The sequence below is a fragment of the Tenrec ecaudatus genome, unplaced genomic scaffold, assembly GCF_050624435.1.
Source record: "Tenrec ecaudatus isolate mTenEca1 unplaced genomic scaffold, mTenEca1.hap1 Scaffold_1867, whole genome shotgun sequence".
In the NCBI taxonomy this organism is placed as follows: domain Eukaryota; kingdom Metazoa; phylum Chordata; class Mammalia; order Afrosoricida; family Tenrecidae; genus Tenrec; species Tenrec ecaudatus.
The window spans coordinates 21882-49509 of NW_027458141.1; the positions used below are offsets into that span (position 1 = coordinate 21882).

A 27628-nucleotide genomic window follows, 5' to 3' on the forward strand; every position below is an offset into this window, starting at 1 on the left:
CCTTTTTCCAGGCTACATTTTATTGGATGTTTTCACAGTACTATGTTGATTTCTTTATTTTAACTTTGTTGGGTAGTTTACATTCAAAGAATGTTCAAAATTGTCAAACTATTCCTTTTGTGGCTCTCTAGGTCTACTGTCCATAGAAGGCTCCCCTAAGAATTTAGAATATCTTTGTACTTCAGTTGTTACTTTAGTTTGCAATACAATTCGTCAACTCTTTCTTCTCTTTTATTATACGGGATAAAATGTAGATCTAATTTCCTTTAGCATTAACACACTCATAACCAGTTATTTTAATTAATTTTAAGCACTTTTATTTGGTAATTTTATATAATATCTTACTATTTACAGGGGATTGTCATTGGTCTGTTGGTATTCTTTTGGGCTTTGTTTTTGTTGTTGTTTGGCTCCCATACTGTGTGGTTCTCTTTACATTACTGTATAGGATGGCATCATTGGTAAGCATTTCCTGTTGCTCTTCTTTGAAACCTGACAGTTTTTCTCTTATTAGCAATTTTGTAATCAGTTTGGCATATTACATTAAAACTCTATTTTGACTTTGACTGAATATGCATGGGATGTATGAAATACTGTATGGAGAGTAACGTTCTTATTTCGATATGTTACAGAGGGAATTGTTCTCTTTACACACTTATCACAGCCCAGTTGTGCTTGCTTGTGTATAGGTAAACAATTACTCAGTTACTTCCAAATCAGATTATATTATGTCTCGATCTTTGAAATCAGTGATAAAATACCTAAATATTTTGATCATTGTTTTATTTGGTTTAGTTTCTTTTATTTTTGGAGGCAATATTTTAGATTGGGAAGGTATGCCAACGAGTAAGACAGATTCACTCTTCTCAAGACGCTCAACTCACAGTCTACTAGGGAAGATATTCAGTAGCTAAGTAGAATATTCAATATAGAAATGCTTTGGATAAGTATTACAAAATCATTGAGTAAATGTCACTTATTTCTGCACAGACAGTGATAACTTATGGCACTCTTAATGCGACGTTCTTTTAAAATACATAATATATAGTTTGGTCTGCAAAGTTTAAGGAAGATAGCATATTAAGAGAATAAAAGTTTACCATGGGGATCCATTAAAAGATTAAACACAGGTATGTGGGAGCAAACACATTTATAAAGTAGATGGCTTGTGGCAGGAGAGTGATTCATGCTATCCCTTGTGTAAAGTGGAGATTTAAAATTTCTTAGAAATGGAAGTGGTGTCTAGATAGCTGATCTAAATATAACCCCCTCCCTAGGGCATGGACAACTGAAAAAGTGAGTGAAGGGAGACATGGGACAGTGTAAGACATGAAAAAATATATATTATGAAGGGTATGGAAGGGAGAGTGGGGGGAGGGAGGCGAAAAAAACAAGAAGCTGATACCAAGGGCTCAAGTAGAAAGAAAATGTTTTGAGAATGATGATAGCAACACATGTACAAATGTGCTTGACACAATGGATGGATGGATGGATGGATGGATTCGGATAAGAGTTGTATGAGCATCCAATAAAGTGATTTATTAAAAAATATTTTTGAGCTTAGTGTTTGATAAAAACTGAAAATTAGAAGAAAATGAAATAGGAATCAGTAATAACAAAAGGGCTGGCTATTTAAACTTATTCACATGCTCTGAGCACAGTTTTCAAAAATATGTGTATATTAATGCTTCATTGACCTATGGTATTTAATAACATATTTTAAAATACATGAAAATTATTTGGAAAATTTGTTCATAGTCTAAAGCCATCCAGAGATTGCTTTTAGTTGTTGCTCGGTACAATCGAATTGCTTCCTGCTCACAGCGACACTGTGCACCAGACTCACAGTGCTTGTTAGGTTGGGACCCTTTGTTGCTGCCACTTTGTCACTCCATCGGGCTTCTCATCTTTGTCAGTGCCCTCAGACTTCACCAAATAGATGTCCTTCTCCACAAATTGGTTTATCCTGATCACGTGTTCAAAGTATGTACAATGAAGTCTGATCATGCTTGCATCTAGAGGGCATACTTTTAAGATTGATGTGTTGGTTCTCTTGGCAGTCCATCGCACTTTTCAATAGTCCTCACCAGCACTGTATTCAAATGTATCTATTCTTCTGTATTATTTATTACTGGGTAGATAACTCTCACCTGCATAAGAATCTGTTGAAATTGCCACAGCTTCAGTTAGGAACACCTTAGCCCTGAACGCGATGGCCTTGCATGTCCACCATTTTAAGGGGACTAGGGACAGGAGATTCGCCCAGTGCAGTACAATGTTTTACTTGTTTTGACTGCTGCTTCCATAAAAATTGCTGTGGATCCAAGCAAGATGAAATTCTTAACAAAATCACCATCTCTACATTTATCAGGATAATGTCTATTGGTCCAATTGTGATGGTTTGTTTTTTCTTTACATTAATTTGTCATCCACACAAAAGACTGCAGTCCTTAATCTTCATCAGCAAGTGCTCCCATCCTCCTCACTTGCAGCAAGCAAGGTTGTGTCAACCGCCGATCATAGGTTGCTAGCAAGCTTTCCTCCAATCCAAATACTTCATTCCTCTGTATGCAATCCACTTTCTCCTGTTATCTCCCAGCACGCAGATTCAACAAGGATGCTGAAAGATTACAGCCCTTGTGCTCACCTGCCCTGATTCTAAATGATTCCGTCTTCTCTCGTTCTGTTCAGATGATGGCCATTGGTCCGCGTGCGGCTTTCCCAAGAGCACAGCGACGTGCCCCGTAGTCCTCACTCGTGTTTACCTCCCCCTCCTCATGTGCAGCTCTAAGTTGAGGTGGCAGCTCTCCATCAGCTGTGTACGGATTGCCTTCTGACTTGAGGGGCTTACCTTCCTGCACTATAGCTCACCATGATCTCTTGCTGTTCATCGTTTTTCCGCATAGTTGCCAGTGTTCCATGACTGTTCATGACATTTTACGTTCCTAATAACTCTGAAGTGAATAGCCTTCACTTTGTTCTTAATTGGTCTTAGTCTGGAAGCTCCACTGAAAACTGTTCACCTTGAATGATGCTGCTGGTATGTGAACTACCCAGCCATAACTGTCAGCAGCTTTTCTTTCCTGGCTTCTTACTCACCTCCTGCTTTCTTCATGTATATTGCTTTGGGTGTCATGTATGTTGAGATGCTGGAAGATCCCGAGGTAAATCTCCCTAATTGTCTTCATTGTAATCCTCACTGTTGTTGCCATCATCATCTTCACCATGAGCAGTTAGTTTATTGATATACAGGAAGACCCTCGATTATGATCATCCAGCCTGTAAAACAACTCCTTGCCCTTTAACTACGTAAATGCCCTCATTTTGAAACGAGTAAACCAGCCCCAATTGCACTGAAATGCTTTATCTCATCGCCTTCACTTGTTGCACTGGCAGCTCTTTAATCATGAAGGAAGCTTATAACTTTCCCTTGGACAGCTAAATACAGACCGGTGCGCCTGCTCCGACTGACCTGGGAATTTTAAAGACACCATTAAGAGATGGTCTCCTTCATAACCCATGGGCTGCCAGCATTTAGTCACTGCCTAGATACATATTTCGATTATGCAGAATACATAATTTATAGCAACTTTTAATATTATAACACTTTTAGAGAGTAACAGTGATACTTTTATTGGATGTTAGAAACTCTCATTACATACATTAGTTTTCCAAGGGATAGCTGTTTTTAATTTTTTAAAATCATTTTATTAGGGGCTCATACAACTCTTTTCACAATCCGTACATACATCATTTGTGTCCAACACATTCGTACATATGTTGCCATCATCATTCTCAAAACATCTGCTTTCTAGTTGAGCCCTTGGTATCAGCTCCTCATTTTTCCCCGTCCTCCCTGCTTCCCCTCCCCCTGAACCCTTGATAATTTATAAATAATTAATAGTTTATCTTATCTTACACCATCCCACATCTCCCTCACCTAGTTCTCCGCTGTCCGTCCTCTAGGGAGGAGGTTATAGGTAGACCTTGTCATCTCTTCCCCACTTCTCCCTCATCTTCCCTTTATCCTGCCAATATTGCCACTCTTACCACTGATCCTAAGGGGGTCATCTGTCCTGGATTCCCTGTATTTTCAGTTCCTATCTGTGACAGTATACATTCTCCGATCCAGGTAAGGTAAAATTGGGATCATGATAGTGGGGGGAGGGGAAGCATTTAAGAATTAAAGGAAAATTGTATGTTTCACCTTTGCTATACTACACTCTGACTGGCTCGTCACGTCCCCACAGCCCTTCTGCTAGGAGACATCCAATCTCCCCCAGATGGGCCCTGGGTCCCCACTCTGCACTCCCCCTCATTCACAATGCTATGATTTTTTTTTCAGCACAACGTGCTTTCTCAACTTTTGTTAGGCCATGATTAATCTTTAATCTGCAAACTTAATTAAAGATGAAGAGAACCCTCTGGTATAGTGGCTACATGTTTGGCTGCTAACCACAAAGCTATCAGTTTGAAACTCCTAGCTGCTCTTCTGGAGAAAGACGAGGGCAACAGCCTGGGAAACCCAAGGAGGCAATTCTACCCCATTGTATAAGGTCATTATAAATTAAAAATGGCTCTGTGACATTGAGTTTGGTTTTGAGAGTAGTTGTTTCAGTAATAACACACAAGGACATGTGTCTAGAGATTATTCCTGCCACTCTTAGTAGTGCCCTAAATATTAGCTAGCAGTCATCAGTAGTGTTTAATACATGTTTGATGAATGTATAATTTAAAAATTAATAACTATAGTTTTATTGTCTTGTTTCATCGCTTATAAATTTGTGTCATATTAGAGAAACTGGAAATTCAGTGAATTAGACACTGACAATAAAATGGCTCATAAAGAAGCACATTTTGAGAACATTCAAAATCTGCCTTTCAGTTTTATTTTATTTTTTATCTAAATCCTGGTTTCAGGAATTGTAACAGCATTGCAAATATAGCCTTAATATTTTTGCAAACTGGATTATAATAATCTCACTGAATCTGCTTTAAATCTCCTTATTGGGTTTTTACCAACATGTATTTTATTAAAGGGTCTTCTTTGTTTTCTGATGGGTCTCCAGTCTTTGGTTTAAAGTTTGCCAGATGAAACATGTGGTGATCATCTCTTTACGTATTGCAAAAGTGAAAAGTCAGAGGATGTGCTTGAAAACACAAAACTCTGAGCCAGATCAGAGGAACAGCCACTGGTTTTAGGTTGATAGGTGACTGCTTAACTTTGTAGAAATGCTGCCCTTTCAGGAATGAAATTGAGAATAGATGGCTTAGACACATTTTGTACAAAACACTGCCAGGTCGAAATCTTTCCCAGTTTCCTCAGTTTGCAATCATTGCAGCAGACACTTCACCGCAGTTAAGTAGGATTGTCCAAAGACAACTCTGGGATTACTGCATCCTTCTGACACTTCTTAGTGCTTTGCAAATGCAAATTTTATGGAAAACATTTAATTCTGGAGTTCTCTCTTCAATCCCTGCCCTTTCCTAGATGGCCAAAGCCTAAACATTATTCTTTCTTAGTTGTGTTTTCTTCTAGAATCATGAGTAGTATTAATAATAATAGAGCACTAATTCAAATGTGTTTTTTTTACCCAGTAGGCAGGAAGTGAAAGATAATTCTCTAGCTACTTGTATTGTACTCATTTGGGAGAAATATTCCTATATGATTATGCTCTTAGCTATCTTCTGTTAAGACAACAGAATGTGTGTGAAAAAGAATTAGCATTATATATTAATGAAATCCCAAAAGTGATAAAATTGTTTATTGCAAAGTAAGATTCATTGTTGGCTATATGCTTCCAGTCTTCTGCCATGGACCAAAAGTGATTAAAATTAATTTGTATCGTAGCTATCTGCTCAGCCCTGTGGCCAGTGCAGGTTGTTGGGTGCTATCAGTGGTGATTCATAGGGAGGGAGCACACACAGGAACTTCATGGCCACCCTCAAAGGCTCACAACATTTCTCACATCGTTGAGCCTGGTGATTCTAATGATCTATTTGTCATAACTGTAAATGCCTATCTTCGGATATTCAAAAGAGCCACCATGAAATCCTTTCCTTTTAAATCATTTTTCTGTATGCAATTGCTTAAGAATTCATATTCCGAAGGCTTCTAAATTAGCCTGGGTGTGTGCAACACGTTATGACAGAGAAATGTTAAAAATAGCCTGAGACACATTTTCAGGATGTTCTACTGTAAAGAGCTGTGAGCCGTTAGCTGCCTTTCTATGATAACCCAGAAAGAGCCTCGAGACTAGAATTTTCACACTGACCTGTCCCTGCAGGCATAAGCTGGCTGGTTCAAGTGCAGACAGTTAACAAGTGCCTTTCAGCTTTATTTAGAAATTTATTGAGTGTGTTCTCCTTGAAATGAGGCTATCGCTATCGAGGGGACCACCCGACCTTCTGGCCTCCACTTTGACCTTTGTTTCTTGCCTGTCTTTTAAAAAGACTTTCTGCTTTCCTCTTGAGTGATGGTCTTGAGGTTCAACCACAGCTCACCAGGTCTGCTGTCAGTACTTGCCTTTTGTGTTGTGGAAAAAAGTACCTGCTGTGAACAAGTTGTTAGTTTTGTAAAATCCTATCATGAAATCTCCAGCTCATTTACCAACTACTGTTCTTCCACCAGTCTCCAACATTTGCATTCCAATCAACACTAATTATCAATGCATCCTGATCGCATGCGATCAATTTCCAAATGAAGTTTGTGGTAGAATTCTTCAATTTCTTCATCACTAGCTTTTGTGGTTGGTCCATACATTTGAATAATTGCTTATTGATTGGATTTCCTTGAAGCTGGATAGATATAATCCTGTAATTAACAGCATTGTACTTCATGATGGATGTAGTGAGATCCTTTCTGACAATGAATACCACACCATTCCTCTTGATTGTGTTTTTCCTGGTGTAGAAAATGAAATGACCTTCTGATTTTAAATTGCCAATACCAGTCCATTTCCATTTACTAATGCTTAGAGCATTGTTGTACATGCATTCCAGTTCATTTTTGAGCACTTCCACTTTTCTTACATTTATGCTTCACATATTCCAAGTTCCAATCATAGAAGACTGTTGCAGCTGTTTCGCTTTACCTTGAGTCCTGCGCCATGAGCAAATGAAGACAGCAAATGCTCCGCTCTTGCCGGCTTTCCTCCATTCACTTCCACGTAGTGGACTCCCATCCAAGAAAGCAGCTCCTCTGCAGTCACATTTTGAGGGCCCTCCCACCTGAGGGGTCCATCCACATGCAGTTTATCTGACAGTGTTCTGCTTCCTTTGTTCAGGCTTTCAACATGTGAGCCTGCTTTGAAGCTCTGTCCAAGGTTTTAAGCAGCTTCTTCCTCAAGAGTGGGAGTCTAGTCCCTCCTTAGTTGTGCTTGGGGTGGCCCTGCTGGCATTTGAAACACCAAAGACATAGCTTCCAGCATCACAACAACACAGAAGAGCCCACAGCATGACAAACTGGCAGACAAGTGGTGCATTTGAATTGAATTTGCATTTGAACTGGGGTGCTGGAGAAGGACAAACTGCTCTGTATTGAAATCAGTAAGACCAGAGTGCTCCTTAGAGGCAAGGATGACAAGACTTCCTCTTACATGCTCTGGACATGTAGTCACAAGACTAAAGTGGAAGGGTGGCAAAAAAGAGGAAGGGGTTCAGCCAAGTGGATTGGTTGACACCATGGCTTCATCAATGGGCTCAGGCGCAGGAACCATCGGGAGGGTGGTGCTGAACCATGCAGTGTTTTGTTCCGCTGTGCACAGGCTCACTATGTGTCACAGTGGACTGATGGCACAGAACAATACCGTCGACAACGACAGACAACAACCCCACCTTGCTTGCTGAAAGCGAGGAGAACTTGAAGCACCTGCTGATGAAGATCAAGGATGGCAGACTTCAGTATGGATTTCAATTCATTAAAAAAAACAAAAACCCAAAGTCTTAAAACTGCACTAATACATAATATCATGATAAATGGAGAAAAGATTGAAGTTATGAAGGATTTCATATTGCCCTTTTCCTTGCTTTGATCATGGAAGCCACAATCAAGATCTAAGGATATGTATTATATTAGGTCAATCTGCTGCACAAGACCTCTTTAGAGTGTTGCAAAGCAAGGGTATTATGTAGAGGCCCAAAGCATTGTCTCTTCAATCACCTCCTATGCAGTGACGTTCGACATTGAATAAGGAAGACCAAAGAAAAGTGATGCACTTGAGCCATGGTGTGGGAGAGTATTGACAGTACCAGGGACTGAAAGGACAAACACATCTGTCTTGAAGTGAGTACAGTCAGAGTTCTCCTTACAGAAGATGACGAGGCCTTGCCTCACATCCTTTGCACAGACCATCTGAGAGACCAGTCCCTGGAGAAGCACGTCATGCCTGGGACAGTGATGGGCAGTAAAAGAGGAAGGCCTCAAGGGCAGGCTGCCACAGTGCGTGCCTCAGGGAGCTCATAGGCACTCTGGTACGCACGGTGCAGGCTGGGCAATGTTACATTCTTTTGTACCCAGGGTCACAGGGCCAGAGCTGCCCCAAGGCAACTAGCCAATGCCACCCTACTAAGTAGTTCTAAAAAGTCCAACTATTTCAAGTACTCTGTGGCTTTTGAGGATGGTAAGCTCTTTTGGAGACCCATACATCATTGCTTCTCATTCTTCCTAATGCGGGGACCCTTTAATACACTTCCTCATGTTGTGGTGACCCCCTAACCTTAAAATTATTTTTGTTGTGACTTCATAACTATAATTTTGCTACTGTTTTAAATCAGGCGGCCCCTGTGAAAGGGTCATTTGACCTCCAAAGGGGTTGCATCTCAGGTTGAGAACTGCTCTTGTAGGTAGTGTGGCTTCAAAGCCAGCAGATTTGTAGACTCTGCTGCCAAATGTTGACATCAGCAGTTATAAGGGTGAAATATCTTAATGTTACGTCTAAATGTGTGAGAATGGTGACATCATTTAACATCATTCTGTGAGACTGATCCACTTTCTTTGAAAAGTACCCACTTGTGTTTGTCTCCTTGGGTTTCCTAGAGACTCAGAGTGTAGTCGTTCATGATATCTAATCCATATACTCTAGCGTTCTCCTTAATGTTTTAATTCAGTGTGAACTCACAGCATATAGGTTGACCATTTTCTTAACATATCCTTGAAAGAAATGCAGACTAATCCTGTCTTCCAGTTTGACCGCAGAAATGGCAAGTACATGGTGATCAGAGCAGGAATTAATCCACTTGTAGTCTATGCTTACTTCGCATTCTCTGTGGAAAATCCATCTCTCTGATCTCTTTTTGTTCTATACCATTATATTGCATCTTTATTTAAAAGCACTGTTATGAGAATTTTCAATGTTATTATTCCTTAGTTTGGGAATTCCATAATCTTATCAATGGTCAATAGATATTTGGCAGATTGGAAAATAAATATAACTAATCATTTACTTGTGCAAGAGTATCCAAGAACTCTGCTGTTTGCCAGCCACAGTACTGAATATTAAAAAAACAATATGGTCTGTAATCCCCTAGTTATTTATTCAGCCAAAGTAGAATGAGGTAGTTGTAAAAATGTGGCTCTTAGATAAAATCTGTTTTCACTACTTCCTGGGAGAAGTTCTGCCTCTGTGTAATTCCTAGCATTCACCTGAACACCACTGCGGTCATGTCTGAACACGACTGGTTATTGCCCCAAAGAGAATGGTCATTGCAATTGGGTGCAAATTGTTTGGAATTATATAGGTTGTTTGTGATTATAAATTCTCAAATCCACTTTTGTTTCTTCATTTTACTTTAATTTTGACAGTCACTCTGTTGATCCTCACTATTTTCTAGAAGTTCACTGCTGTCTAGCTTTCCTTTTCTTTGTACAAGGAGCACTTACCTCAGTCTACTGAATGCCTTTTACTTTCCTGATTGATAAGAGCCTTGGCTATAAAGCGAGGAAGAATTGGAATTATCACTCCATGAATTGGTTTTAGGGATAAAAACAAGCCACAGCATATTGGTCTAGTCAACACCCTTCATCGGTCTCAGCACATGTTCCATGGCTGTGGTTGTTAGTATGCACGCCTGCCCAGCCTGTACTGACAGCCACTTCACAATCACTAGACATCATATTTATTTCCTGTCTATCATCTCACAATTCACCACATTCATCGATTTCTTTCACACAAGCATCCAGACACTGCGTGAAAAGTGTTGTGTTGCTAATTTGAAGGTCAGTGGGTAACACCCACCAGCCCTCCTCTGGATCCCTATAGAGCAAGGGTTCTCAAACTGGGCCGTGACCTACTTTGGGTTTGGACGATCCTTTCACAGGGGCACCCAATTCATAACAGTAGCAAAATGACAGTGATGAAGTAGCAATGAAAATGTTATGGTTGGGGGCCACCACCACACGGGGACCTGTGTGACAGGGTCTCGGCGTCAGGAAGGTGGAGAAGCGCTGCTCTTGGACCTCTTTTTCGTGATGGTTGATTTAAGAGAACAGCAGGCGGGTGTGAAATTCTGTTTCCTGCTTTGTAAAAATGCCACAGAAACTGTTGTGACGTTGAACACAGCTTCCAACGGCAGCGCTATGGGAAAAACTCAAGTGTCTGAGTGGGTTTCTCATTTCAAAGAAGGTGGAGTATTGAATGATGACAAACCCCATTCTGGATGTCTTTTAACATCCCAAATGGATGCAAATGTCGACTCCTAGTACCTTTGGAGTTCCTTCCACCAGGTCAGACTGCTAATCAAACTTTCTACTTAGAGATTCTGAAAAGGTGGCATAAAACGTAACCATAAAAGGTGACCAAAAACGGCTTTATTTGTGGCAGACGGGGGACTGGTTTTTCCACCACAACAATGCACCTGCTCATACAGTCATCTCAGTGTGCTGGTTTTGGGCAAAAACAACATGCCTCTCTTGCCCCATGCACCTAACTCACCTGACCTCACTCCCTGTGACTACTTTTTGTTTCTGAGAATTTAGAGGGACATGAAAGGACAGTGATTTGATGACATAGAAGAGGTGAGGGAACAAAAATGAGGGAAGTGCTATCAACTATCCAAACAGATGAGTTGGAAAATGTTTCCAAGAATGGAATCACAGATTTGAAAAATGTATTACGTATAATGTAGAACACTTTGAAGGTGATAAGTTTGTGTTGTGAAAAAAAAATTAAATACATAGCTTTGAAAAAAAATCACTTTGAAGGATACACAAAAAATCTCCTTTCAATTCTATTGCAATGAATTAGAAAGGCATATTTAAAATAAGGAATATATGGATATAGAAATCAATACAGGAGTTATTAAAAGTAATTATGCATTACTTTATATTGTCTTGTAATATATCTCTAGCTCAAAATGGAGATTCATAGAGCCCCTTATGATAATCATTTTCCTTAACAAACAAATATCCAATAACAACAACAAAAGGATCTACTCATAATTTTCTTCCAGAATTTATCAAATCTACTTTTGGTCTCTTATTTATCCAAGGTAGCAGTGCTATCTTGTTTAAGAGGTTCAAAGATAATTGGAACATGATCGATAATTAACAGCTTATGATAGTTTTTGCTTGCAGTGAAACTATAGAAGGTTACATTTTTCAGTTTGAAGAGGTGATGTTTTGAAGTGAGAGGAAAGGAAAACAAGGAGAGGGATCAATTCAAACTAAGCCAAACTTTGGCTTGGGTGGTAAATCTTCACATCTTGGGAGATGATTTTAAATACATCATGTACGCTGTTAATTGCATTCGATTTGGACTACCCTGTGTGGAATGCTTGAAATATTCTCATAGGGAATGGAGTGTCAGTGAAAAGGCTCTCACTGTTCTGGTGGTAAGAAAACATCAGATTAGGAAAATCGGACTGAGTGGAATTTTGCCAAAGCCTATTGGATATTGTTTAAAGATAAAAGTGCAGGCCGACTCAGGAGTTACGAAATAGCACCGTGCCCTCCAGAATCAAACCACATTTGATTAGCAGATTGGATTCTTCCTTTCTAGACTGAGACTGATCTGGAATGGAGTTGATTCAGGCATCTGAGTGAAGGGAGGCAGCGAGCCGTGGCTGCTCAGGTGCTTCACCCCATTAGAGTTTAGGATTAACGGAAGTTCGGCATCAAATTTCCATGTCACTTAGGTTGGAGTCTGGGCTGCCCCAAAGGGGGAAAATAGATTTCAGTAAGGTAGAACATATGTTAGGACTGCAGTCTTGATCGGGCAACTGCAGGCCAGGCTAATGGTCCCCGAGGAGAACCACGCTTGAGCGTCAGAAGGTGTTCCGTTTGCTCGCTGAACACACTCGCCATTAGCGGGACGTTCTTGGGAAGACTGTCAGAAATGCCAAGCAGAAAGAAAGAACAGGCGAAGATTAGTTGACTCTGCATTCCAAGTCACCAATGTATTGGAAGTTAATTGCAGACGCCTAGGGCAGATCATGAATTTTATCCATGGTCTATGGAAGAAGCTGCTCCTTCTCCTCTTTCAGTGGGTAGTGAATGCTATTACAGGCATGTGGTCACTGAGCAGAGCAACTCGCGAGCTGCATTCCCAGCCCACTCTGCTTTTACTTTCTTAAGGTGCCTGATTCCATTTTTTAAATGTTCCTGGCTTCTGTTGGATCTTGATATTAATAGATTATTATTTCTTATAAAGGTGACGAGCGGAGAAATACACATAAAAATTTGAGCTTCATTAGACCCAGGCACCTGTGGTTTTCAATAAATTATATATGTAGTGTAAATATTAGGGAGTTGGTAGGTAGGTAAGTGTGTACATATGTGGGTAGGTTTGGTAGGGAAGTAGCTGGATAGATAGATAGATGGATGATAGGTGGAATGTAGAATGATAAAAGTAGATATATAACAGAGTCATGGTATTTGAATGTAGAATGATAAAAGTAGATATATAACAGAGTCATGGTACTTAGTTCATGCCATGATGAAATTACCATATTTAGTCTCAGGAAGATTAGTTTTGACATACTGTTGTCATATGAGCACAGATAGAGAAATTTAAAATTTGAGCACAAAAGCTGATGTTTAGTACATAAATTTAAGTTGTTTTCCTAATGGAGGAAAATGTCACTGAAGATAAGTATTGAAAACATGTGAATTCTATAAATTCTGTATTAAATAATTATCACATCCAACAATATGAAGTTACAAATGTTTGAAGCAGAAATATTAAGAAATTTTCCAACTTCAACTATATGCCAAAGGTAAAGTAAAAATGTGTCCTTTATTAATCATTATGAAACTATAAAAAGCATATAAGCTAATAAAGTATTTTATATTCATGTAATTAGTCTGTATTTACTATTACCTTGTGATATATATGTATTATTCAGTTTACCAATGTAAATAGTGAGTTTGAAATAAATTGTGTATTCTCACAAATAAGTAATATGAGAGCTTCTTTACAAACAGGCAAAATGAAAATAGTGGGAAGCATTAGAAGTTCTCCAAATGGTTTTAGTGTGTTGACCTTTTTAATTTTAGTGTTTGATGCTTGTTACTAAGAATAATTTACAAATACTGAATTCTGTAATACAAAGTTCGTTAGCAGTATATTGCAACTATATGGTAGTTTTAGCCTGTACAACTGGAAATACATGCGGGTTGAAAATACATATAGGATAGGATGAAATTTTGCTTCAAAATGTTCTTTCAACAGTGTTACATTTCATATGTTCACCAAATATTTAATAAACACTATGTGCCAGAAATTAGTATAGACACAAGAGTAAATAGCAAAGAATAAAACAGCCAGTAAAACAACCAAAGTTCCTGCCCTCATAACTACTCTTGTGTTTTAATTTTTAGTTTTGAGAAATTATATTCGTGAAGAGCACAAGCTCCATAATTAAATAGGAGTATTAATTCTCAGCTCCAGTAACATGTGACTGTGAGCAAGTTATTGAATTCTTTGATCCTAAATTCCTCTGTCTATAATATATCGCTAATACAGTATCTATGCCATAAGTTTGTTTAATTCAAAACATTCACTACATCCCAGCCACTATAAGTGCTCAATCTATTTTTTTTTAGTAAAGCATATTAAGGAATATATGTATGACCAAACTACATCCTCAGTCAAGCATGGCATGCTGGGGAGGTACACCATAACACTGAGCTCAGGTTTGGAGGCCAGGTAAATAGTTAGTTCATATTATACCATTATACTTTAGTTTACTTCAGTGTAAATTTCTTAGGGTGTATTTCTTTGTAATGTATACCCATGTTTTATCATTTGAGTCCATTTTTTGCTATTTTATTGGGTTCTTGAAGAAAATTTACAAAAGAAGCTTGGTTACATTCTGAGACTTTCCACACAAATTGAGCAATGGCATTGTTTGGTCACATTCTATTTAATATGGTACCCATGTTGTCGTTAGTTGTCCTCTGGTTCTCCAATCTAGTTTCCATGTTGCATGAAGTTTTCACCCGTGCTTTGGGTGTGGTGTTTCTCTTCTGCACTCACACAAGTTATTCTTCCCCCACGAACTGGAGTCCACTTACCCTAAGATTCCTATCTAATTTTCCATGCTGCACTTGTCAGCTTGATCTCATATATGTCTCAAAAGAACACATTATTGAAAGCATAAATTATTTACTAGTCAAGGTAAACTATTGTTTAGATTTTTGTTTATTTTTCCCCAAACCATTTTATTAGTAACTAATCCAGACATTATACCATTCCATAGTTTAGTCACATCAAGCAGTATTATGCAATTGCTACCACCATCAGTTTCAAAACACTTTTGTCCTTCATGAACCTCTTGATATTTGCTTCCCCTTTACCCCAACTTCCCCACTGTTTACCCCAGGGACCCTTATTCTAATTTTGTTTCTACAGGTTCATCAATCCTGGTTTCATATACTGAAAAACATATTACAAAGGTTCCTTAAGGCTACCCATGATAACAGAATACTTCAGAGATAAACTTCAATATGCAAACAAATAAACAGAAAATATTGAAACCAGATCAAGTGATAAGGTTTTAATCATTCAAGTGAGGTTTGTCAGTTTAATCTGCTATGTCACCTCTCCAGTACTCTCTCTTTGTATCCAGTTTATTATGGTTAGAGGGAATTCACTGGAGGCTTAGTTATAGATCTCAAAAATATGTTGTCATCTGTCGCCTTCTGCAAACCTGAATCTCACAATGTAAGTTCTGATATCATTCCCTCCTTTTGCTTTGGATTATATAATTTACAGTCCTTAGGGCACGGGTGTTGGTGTGCTTCGTCCTTGTGGATTTAGTTGACATCTCACTTAGATGGCTGCTTGTTTGGAAACAAGCCTTTAAGACCCCAGATGCCATTCTAGCTGATAGCCAGGCACTATCAAATTTCTTCACCACACTTTGGTATAGCACCATATCTTCTTTGCTTTCTTCTTTAGGACAAGTATCTTACAGGGTCATGTCATGAGAACTAATTGATCTTAGATTAGAGCTAGGATTAAGGGGGAGCTCCATATCCATTCTTGGATCTATTTATGGATCATGTAGACTTTCTTCCAGGAATGACTGCTAACAAGTCACTCCAAAAGTTCGTTGGGATGTATTGTCTCCATTCCAACCAGCTAGAAGGACATCAGACACGAAGAAACATCTGGTAGTTGTTAATACAGCAGCTTAAAAGAGACTCACATGAGAACAAGCATGTGGGGTTTTTATGCTGTTGTTGTTTTAAGATCATTTTATTGGAAGCTCTCACAGCTCTTATAACAATCCGTACATGAATTGTATCAAGCATATTTGTACGTATGTTGCCATCATCATTTTCTAAACATTTAGTTTCTATTACAACCCTTGGTATCAGCTCCTCTTTTTTCCCTCCTTCCCCCTCTTCCCCTCTCATGACCCTTGATAAATTATAAATAATTATTATTTTTATATCTTACACCAATGGTTTCTGCTGTTTATTCCCCTGGGGGTGAGGGTTTATGTATCAATCATTGTGACTGGTCCCCCCTACCTCCCACCTCTCCTCATGTTCTCCCTACCACCCTGGTATCGCTACTCTCATTTCTGTCTCTGATGGTTTCATCTGACCTGGATCCAGTGTGTCATGAGGTCTTATCTGTACCTGTGTTCATGCTGTGATCTGGCCCACAGTGAAAGGCAGGACTGGGGTCATGATAGTTGGGGATAAGTAAGCCTCAAGGAACCAGAAGAATATTGTGTGTTTCACCAGTGCTCTCCTACCCCTTTGTTGACTCCTCCCTTTCTTGGGACCCTATTGTGAGGATCTGTCCTATTGTCTACAGATAGGTTTTGGGTCTCTGCTCTGACCCCCTTTGTTCTCAACACATTTTTTGTTGCTTATTTTGGGTCTTTTGATACTTGTTACCTGATCCTATTGACACCTCGTGATCACACAGGCTGGTGTGCTTTTTCCATGTGGATTGGTTACTTCTCTGCTAGATGGCTGCTTGTTTAACTTCAAGCCTTTAAGACCACAGATGCTTTATCTTTTGATAGCTGATCACCATCAGCTTTTTTTCACCATATTTGCTTATGCACCCATTTTGACTTCAGCTTTACACCAGGAGGGTGAGCCTCACAGAATTCCAGGTTGTTAGAACAAAGTGTTCTTGTGTTGAGGCAGGGCTTGAGCAGAGACCCAAAGTCTCACATGAGAACAGTCATGTAGTTAAAACAAAACAAAAAACAATACACAGAAATCACATGGTAAAGACTCATGTAGGCAATAATCACATGGTATCATTTATTTTAAAGGAAGTTTTAAAACTGAAGTTTCATTATTTCCTCCCGATGAAAAGAGAAATGATTTTTGGTAAAGAGTCAGCTGATTCATACCAACTGAATGTGCTACCAGAATATATGAGTGTGCTAATTTTGGTACAAATTTCATAGAATTATTATTAGCTTCACTTTTAAAATATATGTAGTGGTTTGATTATTTGCCTTTTAAGGACTTCAGTTATGGGAAGTGAAATGCTACATGATTTTGTTCTCTTCTACTTACCCCATGACTCACCGTTAGTGACAAAATAAATGGAAAAGAGAAAACAAATATTTTTGCTACGCTCATACACAGGCACCAAAAACTATAAGCTATCAAAACAGACCAAAAAAAGGAGAACGACTGAAAATACAGTGAATTCTAGTCAAAATGTCAAAAGGATTCTGAGAATAGATACAAGAATCTATGGGTCTCCTCTCTATAGTTTACTGAGCACCGAGGTCTCCAGGAGTAGAAGGCCTTGTGTGGAAGAATGAAATCTTGATGGACTACATGGTGAAATCTTTCTACACATGGAAGAGCAGGAAGCAGTCAAGCCTGTAAGAGATTTACAAACCCCATATTTTTATAAGAAAAAGGGTGCAAAAATGGTGGAATGTGGAAGAAGTGTGTATATGGCAATTGACTTGGCAACCATTAATTGAGACAGCTGGAGAGAAACAATTACATGCTAAATCACCACCGTGATAACCTGCAATACACAGGGTTGAACTGTGAATCACACAGCTTTCCAGCATATTCTGAAATGGGACTATGGAGCAGAAATATGCCTCTAAACAGATGGAACCGTTGATTTGATTAGAACTAGGTCTGAAATAACACCCTTGATGTAAACTGCATTGGCTTCAAACTATTCTACATGATTGCTCTTTAGCCATAATTGTTCAGCAACCACTTCTATTAAAGAAGACTTTCCCCGTCAAATACAAAGGATATTTAAGCATAAACTAGCATAAAAACCTAGCAACTATGGGGAAAATTATTAACAAGGAGAGCTAAAATCATGATTCAGCACAACTACAAATGTCATGCAGAACATGTTAAAAGTATCCCTCTCTTAATTCTAAGAGATTAAAATGAGAGTTTGTGGTGCCCAGCTATCAAAAGATATAGCGTCTGGGGTCTTAAAAGCTTGAAGGTAAACATGGGGCCATCTAGCTCAAAAGCAAAAAAAACCCACATGGAAAAGCACACCAGCCTGTGTGATCACGAGGTGCTGAAGGGATCAGGTATCAGGCATCAAAGAACAAACAATCATATCATTGTGTGCTCACCTCCATGGTACCATCGCTGAAGAAAAATGGGTACATAAGCAAATGTGGCAAGAAAGCTGATGGTGCCCAGCTATCAAAAGATATAGCATCTGGTGTCTTAAAGGCTTGAAGGTAAACAAGTGGCCATCTAGCTCAGAAGCAACAAAGCCCACATGGAAGAAGCACACCAGCCTGTGCAATCACGAGGTGTTGAATGGATCAGGCATCATCAGAACAAAAATTTTAACATAGTGAATGAGGTGGGGAGCACGGAGTGGAGACCCAAAGCCCATTTGTCGGCCACTGGACATCCACTTGCAGAGGAGTCTGGGGGGAGGGGGGAAGACGAGCTAGTCAAGGTGTAATGTAGAACTGATGAAAAATACAACTTTCCTCTAGTTCCTAAATACTTCCTCCCTCCCTGCCCCCCCACCCCCCCCGCCAACTATCATGATCCAAATTCTCCCTTGCAAGTCTGTCTGGCTAGACCAGAGGTTGTACACTGGCACAGATAGGAACTGGAAGCACAGGGAATTCAGGGCAAATGATCCCTGCAGGACCAGTGGTATGAGTGGTAATACTGGGACCGTAGAGGGAGGGTGGGTTGTAAAGGGGGAACCGATTTCAAGGATCTACATGTGACCTCCTCCCTGGGGGATAGACAACAGAAAAGTGGGTGAAGGGAAACGTCAGACAGGGCAAGATATGAGAAAATAATAATTTATAAATTATCAAGTGTTCATGAGGGAGGGGGTAGTGGGGAGGGTGGGAAAAGATGACCTGATGCCAGGGGCTTAAGTGGAGAGCAAATGTTTTGAGAATGATGAGGGCAATGAATGTACAAATGTGCTTTACACAATTGATGTATGTATGGATTGAGATAAGAGTTGTATGAGCCCCTAATAAAACTATTTAAAAAAGCAAAAATGAGAGTTTGAAGCAAGGATAGAAAAATTAAATACTCTGATAAGGAGAATAAAATTGATCTAGCATTAGAAGAGAATCATATAAAATCTAAGAATACTATAAGCACAAGGAACACCAAAAGGATATATAGAGTATGTCTCCGATAGTTGAGATAAATTAAGTAGGAAATAGGTAATCATCATTATGCAATGACTATGTAAAGAGGCATCATTTGTGTGTGTGCAACACACTTGATAATTCTGGAAATGTCAGATGAAGAGGAGATACAAATGGTAAAGACATTTAATACCTGGAAGCTCAGTGTTCTTACAATAAGTATGTACATATGTATATTGAAAGGGTACCAGGTGTTTTAGAAAACCAAACAAGAGGATTAAAATTAAGATATTTTCTGTTGAACACACTGGATTTTAGGATGAAGAAAAAGGAACATTCAGGCTTACTCAGATGTTTATTAGCAAAAAAATTCCAGTAGATACATGATCATACGTGTAATCACATTATCACATACCAGAAAAACTGATGGCATCCTTGAGTCATTGAATTATGAAACTCCAATTTAAAGCTTACAATGAAAATAAATTTTTAAAATTTATTTCTTTAAGTCTTTATTTATTTTTACATTTTATTAGGGGCTCATACAATTCTTATCACAATCCATAGATATACATACAATTGTATAAAGCACATCCATACATTCCCTGCCCCAATCATTCTCAAAGCATTTGCTCTCCACTTAAGCCCTTTGCATCAAGTCCTTTTTTTTTTCCCCTCCCTCCCCGCTCCCCCTTCCCTAATGTGCCCTTGGTAATTTATACATTGTTATTTTGTCATATATTGCCCTGTCCGGAGTCTCCCTTACCCCCCTTCTCTGCCGTCCCTCTCCCAGGGAGGAGGTCACATGTGGATCCTTGTAATAAGTTCCCCCTTTCCAACCCACTCACCCTCCACTCTCCCAGCATCGCCCCTCACACCCTTGGTCCTGAAGGTATCATCCACCCTGGATTCCCTGTGCCTCCAGCCCTCATATGTACCTGTGTACAACCTCTGCCCTATCCAGCCCTGCAAGGTAGAATTCAGATCATGGTAGTTGGGGGGAAGAAGCACCCAGGATCTGGGGGAAAGCTGTGTTCTTCATCGGTACTACCTCGCATCCTGATTGACCCATCTACTCTCCTAAACCCCTCTATAAGGGGATCTCCATTGGCCGACACTTGGGCCTTGGGTCTCCACTTCCCCCTTCATTCAATATGGTATGTATATACATACATACATACACACACATATATATACATATACACACACATCATTTTTTTTTTGCATGATGCCTTAGACCTCGTCCCTTTGGCACCTCGTGATTGCACTGGCTGGTGTGCTTCTTCCATGTGGGCTTTTTTGCTTCTGAGCTAGATGGCCGCTTGTTCACCTTCAAGCCTTTAAGACCCCAGACACTATCTCTTTTGATAGCTGGGCACCATCCGCTTTCTTCACCACATTTGCTTATGCACCCATTTGTCTTCAGCGATCCTATCATGGAGGTGTGCAGCCAATGATATGATTTTTTGTTCTTTGATGCCTGTTAACTGATCCCTTGGGACCACTTGATCACACAGGCTGGTGTGTTCTTCCATGTGGACTTTGTTACTTCTGAGCTAGATGGCCGCTTGTTTATCTTCAAGCCTTTAAGACCCCAGCCACTATCTCTTTTGATAGCCGGGTACCATCAGCTTTCTTCACCACATTTACTTGTTCACCGACTTTGGCTCCAGCAGTTGTGTCGGGAGAGTGAGCATCATAGAGTTCCAATTTAATAAAAGAAAATATTCATGCATTGAGGGAGTGTTTGAGTAGAGGCCCAAGGTCCTTCCGCCACCTTAATACTTAACCTATAAATATAGACACATAGATCTATTTCCCTATCCTCCTATATATATTTGCATGTACATGTCTTTGTCTAGACCTCCATAAATGCCCTTTGACTCCTAGCTCTTTCCTCCATCTCCCTTGACTTTCCTCCTGCCCTACTACCATGCTTCGTCACCACCTGGGTTAGAGTATACCTCTTCTCTACGCAACCTTACCCTTGATCATTACCCACCAGGCCTGCCACTCCCCCCCCCCTGCTACCATTTTGGGTCCCATGCTGTTCCCTTGTCCCTGTGTTTGTGAACACCACTTCCTTACCCCCCTACCCCCCTACTCCAAGTCCCCCCGGAACTGTCGGTCCCGTTGTTTTTCCTCCAGATAGTTCATCCTGCCTGTCCTATTCAGACAGACCTGTGGAGACTCTAACGTGCACGAAAACAAGAAAGAGGAAAACAGAGCAACAGTATACAACCAGACAAAACAACAAAACAAAAAAAAAAAACACTGACAAAGAACAGAACAAAACAGTTCTCAAGAGAAAAGGTTGTAGTTAGTTCAGGGATCGTTTGCTGGCCCTTAGGAGCGTTTTCCAGTCCAGTCTGTTGGGGCACCACGCCCTGGCCCCAAAGTCCACTTTCAGCATTCCCTGGGGACCTTGCCTCTCCATTCTCTTGCTGTTCTGCTGCACTCCCCCAGTGCTTTGCCTCAGTGTGGTGGGATCAGGTCAGGTGCAATTCACACACTGTGTCTCCGGTGCTGTCCCCTGTATCACCCTTGGTCACTGAGGGGCATTATGTCTCGTAGTGGGGCTAGCCATGTTGTCCTCTCTGTGGATTGGCTGCTCTACTCAGGAATATCATCCTCACGGCCTGGTGGGCCAGGCTGTGTTCCACTCTCTCCTCCTGCCCCTTCATCTGCTCCTGTGTGCTCTGATCAGATATGTGCATCTCCCGGAGCTGCAGAATCAATGCTGTCCTTTGGAACAATGAAAATAAAATTTTATACCAAGAAAGAAATTTAAAAGTCAATAAATAAAGCTCCATAAAGACAAGAGATATTATAGAAAGTGTAAATACCTGGCTTATTCATAATGCTTGTAGGATTCAGTGGATACTGGTTAAACTACTGATAAATCAGGTAAGAAAGAATAAATTGATTCTTTTATAATATTTTAATTGAGATATTTTCTTTTAGAACAAAATAACAGTGAGTCTACGTGTTATGGTGATTTTTAGCCACTTAGGTTCTATGAATTTTGCATTTTTTTCTTAAAACTATAATTTTTAATGAACTATTTTATCAGTCATCTTTTTTCTTATTACTATATGAGTCTTATAAAAATTATTGTTTTTCCAGTGTTGTGTGTTAAATAATAATGATATTGTTTTGTTTTAAATTTATATTTTAGACCTTTTATAAATATGATTCAGTTAACTTGACGGTATTTTCTCACCTTTTCAATTTCTTTTTTTTATTAATCGTTTTATTAGGGACTCATAAAATTCTTATCAAAATCCATGCATACATCAATTGGTAAAGCACATTTGTACATTCATTGCCCTCATCATTCTTAAAATATTTGCTCTCCACTTAAGCCCCTGGCATCATGTCCTCGTTTTTCCCCTCCCTCCCTACACCCCCTCATCTTTTCAATTTCATGTGACTTGCAACTTCATTAATAATCTTGAATTATATACCATTATTTCAGGAAAATATAAGATATTTTGATAATTTTAAAAAGATATATACTTATTTGGATTTTCATATTTAGAATATGAGCACATATCACTGTTGTTAGATTGTATTTTTGTCATTCTTTGTTATTTTATTGATGCTTCTACTTTAGAAAATTACCTCTTACAAATGGTAATGAGGGATAATTTTCAGATAGTAACGAAGGATGATTATTTTAATTAATGAGTGTCACTGATAGAAAATAGTAAATCCATACCATTAATGTCCTTGAATTGTTATTCATCATTGAGTTAGAACATCATAATCATTACTCTTTCCTAAACTTTATTTGAATATCATCAGCATTAAAGAAAAATCAAAGAAAGCTTATGGTTTATATTCCTAACCTAAAGATCCCCAATTTAATAAAATTTCTATATAAATAGTGTATTTTCAGAAACAAAATTGTATGTTAAATTGAGATACAGTAGAGATGTTGCCATTCCGCTGGTCAGAGAGCAATTTTCTCACCTCCATCGATGGTACAAAAACAGGTCGCCGTAGTTTTCTTCATGGCTGTGCTGAGTGGGTTGAAATATCAACCGTTAGTTTTGTAGTCTAGTGCAAACTCTTGCTAGAGAAAGCAATTTCCCTTCATCCCTCTTTGCCTGTAGAGATTTATAAATTGTCTCTTAGTTACTGTTACCTAGAAAAAAAATCTCCAGGTGATAGAGAAACTTCATGTATTTTTTGCTTAATTTGATTTGATTTAAACACTATTCCAGTGTATAATAATTCTAAGAATATAAAATGGTGAGGTATAAATACAAAGTCCTTTGCAGGTGTAAGTTCTCAAGTAACTTCATAGCATTGTTTCAGTGCAGCGTCTACTGTGTACATGTCACAGCTCAGCCATGGGTGTACCTTTACCCTTTCTCTGTACTTGAACCCCTGAAGAAAGAGAGCAAAGTGTCAAAACAAACAAAAACTACCCAGCATACCTTCCTCCTCACCGCTGAATTCAGGGTAGCCCAGCTAGCTTTTCAACAGAACCCGCCTTTTAGTTGATGTCCCGCCTCGCTCTCCCATAGAAAAAATCTTTTTTACTGCCCACATTTCATCTGCAATGGGATTGGGTGGCTTTTAACTCTAATTTGAAATAGAGTATAACATTCTGAGAGGCAGGAAAATACCTCTGTACATCATGAGGAATTATAGTCGATGTTTCATCTCTCTGTTAAGTCAAGATGAACATTCCCCCAAGACTAGAGAAGAAAATAAGGACTCGCACAAAGATGTGTCCTTCTCTGGTCCTTGTCATGTCCCTCACTGTGATTGCTTGAGAGAAGTTTATTTCTTCGACAGGCTTTTATACCTCTAGTAACAGAAATGATTCAAGTTAAAAGAAAGAGACCCGAGTGCCTATTAAGCTTCTTAATTGTAATACGCCCTCTCCCCTCCCCCTTCAATGCAGTAGAAAAATATGCAGAAGCAAACAAACAGCTTCCTGCAGCCACGTGTACAGTCGACAAGAGGCAGATGAAGGGGCTTTCTCTTGCTGACGGCTGTCTATCACCTCATTTGCATTGTTTCCACAGTGGTGCCCAACATGCTGCCAGCCTGGCTTTCCGCATCTGACGTGAACGCCTGCTTCAGGATGACGTTGGAGGGCGGTGGTACTCACGGATTTATGGGCACTTGTATGTGGGACTCTTGTCACTATAGAGCAGGCCTGTCGCTCTGGTGACAGAGCTTGTTTGACTGGTTTTGGATTTATGATGGAGATAATTCAGAACAGAGTCATAATTTTCCCATGGCAATTACACTACCATTTGGTAATTTGTCCCTAAGCAGGGAATGGATGTGCTGGGATCTACCCACGAGTTTAGTAGCTCAGTGCAGGGAACAAATCAAGGTCAGAATGCAGATGGAGAGCACATGGTCGCAGAAGTTCTAGTTCTGCTCCTTCAGCCTTAAGGCGCTGTACAGTTTATATAAGAAATACTCCTCTGTTTGTGATTTTTTAACCCTTAGAATGACCATGAGAGCTAAATATCATTTGCCCATTTTGTCAAGGAGGAAAGCAAGATTGAAATGATTGACTTTCTTGAAGATAATATTCATCAAATACTTTTAAACATATGCCTTAGGATGACATCATGATGCCTACTCCCGGCATACACAGAAAGCTTAGAACTACTTCCCACTTGACAGTCTAACATTTTATTATGAAGAATTTCAAATATATGAAAAAGCTGACAGAAGATGTAGTGAACTCTTTTGCATCCATCCCTCTGCATCAGTAATAGTTAACTCAGGTGTGCCTCCTTTAATCCACCACCCTCTGTACCCATTCCTTCTGTGTGGAAGCCCATTTGAGGCATCATTCATTCCATCAGAGCAATTTTCACTATATATATATTTCTAAAATAAATATGTACTTCATGACACCCCCACCCCATGTTTTCAGTTTGTGAGTTATGCTAAGACCCAAAATATGATCTCTGTTCATTGAACTCTTCCCCTGTTTCTCATTCCTATTTGAGTCTCACCGATTGCTAAATCTGCCCATAGAAAATTGAGAATTGGATGGCTTAAAACTGACTGCTTTGCAAATAAAACAATATGCAAAGCCATGGAGAATACAGTAGCCATGCCTTATCATTTTTACCATTTGCTTTGTCTCTAAAAATAGATCCTGACTAGTGAAACTTGTTTGTTTATTATCCAGAAGTTTCGGACACATTTTCAATGGCTCACTGTGATACTGCCATAAGTTGGCCCTTGATCAGTCAAATAGTTTGCATCATTAGAAGGAAAATGATTCCACAAGTAGGAGCCGTGTTTCTGTTCTAATGGAATCTGCGGAGGTGGCTATTTCAGATACTGAAATAGTTGCACTTTCTTCAACATTATTACTATTATTTTACTACAGCCAGGACTGTATGTAGCATTTGGAACAGATTATGATGTATTTCTATTAATAACTTTAGCACTAGCTATACTAGTCCAATGATTTGAACCCATTAAGCCTGAGTGTATAATGAAATAAATCTCTTCATTTAATTTGAAGAAGGAACTTAATTTTGGAATTGTTTTTTATATGGGTTCACAAATCCTTTTTGTTTTATATTCTGTGAACTTTTATCTTTGTACTCCACTTAGTTGTTTTCATTTCATTTACCAAGATGCTAAATTATGTTGCTTTTAAAATTTGGTTTTATCATAGCAAGTGCATTTGAATAATCAAAAATAAAGGCAATTTATTAAAAACTAGCATTTGTCAAATGCAATTTACATTTGAATTTAGGCATTAGCACAAACATTTTATTTGGAAATTGGTAGCTAAAAAAATTAAGGCCTGAGGTAGTCAAAAGAAATAGTACTTTTAAGTCACTTGGAAAGATTTCACTATTTTGTTTTGTAATGTTTGGTGGTGAGCCCTTCCCAGATATCCATGATCCTTGTTTCTTAAAATCATACTTTAAAATGTCCATATTCACTTTCTGTCCTGTGATCCTGCATCTTCTTAGTTCATTGAACCACTGCTGTTGGTTCCCAGCTGGAGCGAGGGCTGTTCTAAATACCATAGTACAATTTCAAGGGTATGCTCAACATGACGCTAAGTGTAAGTTAACTTTGTACAGGATCGGATAATGTCATGAGCCACCTGATTATAGTGCAGATGACTACCATTCTCATGTGGTCAATAAGAGCTGATTGTGAAGTTATAACTGATGGGTCCAAAATGAACCAGAAAATATAACTGTTATTGCATTCAACATTTTTTTAAATGTTAGTTTCATTTAGTCGCTCCCAGTTCCCTTCCACTCTGATGTTCTCTTTTCCCTATATCTTATCTGCTTGGCTTGCACATGTTATATGCTTTGGACATCTGCTACCCGTTTTGTTGATTCCATGAGCCTGTGCTTACACCTTTACTTATCATGTTATTTATTTCTGATCAAATCCAGTAGAGAAGTAAAGATTTCCATTAAGGAATGACTGCTGTCAGAGAAACCATGGAAGAGGGTCAACTAATAACCTGTGTATGGGAAACACATTTATGCTGATCCTAATTCTTAACGCTTACAAGTTCAGATTTCAAGGACTTCATTCCAACTCGACACACACCGAGGGTTGAATTCCTGTGGGCCATCACTGTGACTATCCCCACCGCATGATGGTGGACAAAGACTGAAAACACAAACTTAGAGATTTTTTCAGGGATCACAGAAGCCAAATGCCAATTTTCAAAACTCAACTTGGAGATTTCATGCATAGAAATTTATTTAGAACATGTAGAAGAGTAATAAAGATGCCAATAGCCCTGTTACTTTTTTTCATGGAAACTTATGTAGCCAAGATTCAATCCATGAGGGAATTTTGAACAGCTCATAGTAATGTAAAAAAATTAGGATGTTAATATGATATATAATTTTTTATATATAGTATAACAAAATCTCTATAAAAATGCAACACTCAAATGTTATACAAGGAGAAATATTCCTAGTTATTTTTAACTGGTTTGGTTTGAGTAATATCTTTCCCTCCTTTAGTTTCATGTTTTCCACACATTTCTCTATAAAGCAGTTTTTAAAAGGAAATTAAAGTCTCCTATGACTTATGGATCTTTAGGTTAATGATTTGAATCTGGATGGCATTAAACTCAACCTCCGCAAAATCCTGCTGGAATTTTTTGTCCATTTTTTATCCAGGTAGCTTTGTAGAACATCAGTAAATTCACCAATAAGCAGAATTCCATCACCTTTTGCCTGGGAATAGTACACTGCATGGATAATTTCCCCAGTTTCTTTTAAATATTTTCCCATATTTAAACCATCGGATAGCTCTGCTGATTAACTAAAGGTAGAATATATAATTTTCTAAGGGTATGCTTTTAAAATATCTTCACTATTAAACAACTTCTAAGTAACCTTCTCAATATCTTGTTAGATTACACAGTTGAACAACAATAAATAATGTGTAGATAAGCTTTTGGAAAATGTTTAATGTCTGCACCTTTAAAAAAAGATTTCAAAAAGATATATCATTGCAATGTCTATCTTAAAATATCGTGTTCTGTGTTTTCATGACATCCACTTCATTCACTAGTTATCTATTTTTCTCATGAGCATAG

At 38.9% G+C, this 27628-nt stretch overlaps 1 long non-coding RNA gene across 2 annotated transcripts in view; it reads left to right on the top strand.

Moving 5' to 3' along the window:
• The window catches only part of LOC142436259 (uncharacterized), an 89062-nt gene that overhangs the window by 17593 nt on the left and 43841 nt on the right, over positions 1-27628 (top strand). Inside the window, exon 4 of one of the 2 annotated variants that reach the window (XR_012781825.1) lies at positions 24087-25630. The exons of the other annotated variant lie outside the window; for it this stretch is intronic. This is a non-coding gene — a long non-coding RNA (uncharacterized LOC142436259). Of the gene's footprint in view, positions 1-24086; positions 25631-27628 lie in introns of those variants that run through there. 2 annotated transcript variants of the gene reach the window in all.